This window comes from Pyxicephalus adspersus, chromosome 1, assembly GCF_032062135.1.
Source record: "Pyxicephalus adspersus chromosome 1, UCB_Pads_2.0, whole genome shotgun sequence".
Lineage (NCBI taxonomy): Eukaryota > Metazoa > Chordata > Amphibia > Anura > Pyxicephalidae > Pyxicephalus > Pyxicephalus adspersus.
Genome location: NC_092858.1, coordinates 3,771,436 through 3,772,852, shown reverse-complemented (window position 1 = coordinate 3,772,852; position 1,417 = coordinate 3,771,436).

The window sequence follows — 1,417 nt, the reverse complement described above, 5'->3', positions numbered from 1 at the left end:
CTATGATAACCAGCCCTAACATATACATTATGTGTGATATTTATTCATGAACCCCGAACTCTGTGCAATATGCACTCATTTCCCAGCACACAGTGTCACAGATGTTCTGAGGCCAATCCAACAAAATAAAGTCTATTTGCATTTATACCATTTGTAGAGTTCATAAAAAGGGGGAGGTTTTTTTTTTTTTTTGTAGTACAATGTAAAAAAAAAACTTCACTGACCGAAAGAGTATGACTGCCACTTTTTAAACTTGTTGCTGACCACACTTAAAGTTTTTTTTTTTTTTTTTTTTTTTTTTTTTTTTCTTACAAAAACCCCTCCAAGAGCCTTGTGACTGGTCTTTTCAGGTTTGTAAGCACCAAGTTTCAAATTTAGTACCAGGGGCTAAGTGAAATGATAAACCTATGTAGAGTGCCAATGATCTAATTTTATGGTTACTGGAAACCATTGCTGTGTCACACAAACAAGTTGTCTCCAGGTATCTAAACCAGAAAATCCAGAGGTCTATTTTTGGTGACAGTGGCCAAGGCTTGCAAAGTCCAATTTTGCATTTGGCTTGCTATTCTTCTTACCTAAATAAGTTTCTTTAATCTAAATAAGAGTCTGAGCAAAGCACGGCTGTTTGGGAATAATGTTGGCATTCTAACAACACAAAATGAACCCTCCCCACTGCTGTACACATTTGCGCCCTATGTTTATAATGAGCACAACGTTTCTCCTTTGATGGTCTTCATCTGCCTTTGGTGTATTTGGATAATGTGGTTACTCACTTGAGGCCTGAAAAAAAAATAAAGCGGAATATTTCCCAATCAACTTTGGATAACATTGGATCTCATTTATCCCAAATAAAACGGCTGTAGGGTGAGATTTCTGATAAAGCCACCCAGGCAGCATAGCCACTAGAGGGAGCACTCTTCCAACTGCACTGTTCTAGCAGGTACAGAGCTCCATCTCTATCATCAGGAGGCTGCCTGACAGAACCTTCCATCTGGAAGATCTGACAAGAAACCTTCTGACTGGATGGCACCAGATAGTCACAGGTAAGTGAACTGGTATACCTCCTCTCTCTAGATTTACATTGATTGACATACTTGTGTGAATACATAATTGACAAAAAATTTACGTACTTTATCGCCTCAGGTCACAACAATAGGCGTCATATTCAAGTCACACATACCCTAAATAAATTCTCCTAACACATTAGAGGCCAGGACACCCAGCAATGACTAACAATGTGAGTGTGACCAAAGTATTATTTTTTGCTATTTCAAATTGTCTCACACTCTCTCCCCTCACTTTTTTTTTAACTTTCTCCCCCCTTTTTTCTTTCCCCCTCCCCCTTGCTATCCCTCTTTCTATCCCCCCTCACAATCTTTCCCAATTTCCACTTCCCTCTTGCCCTCCCCCTCCCCCC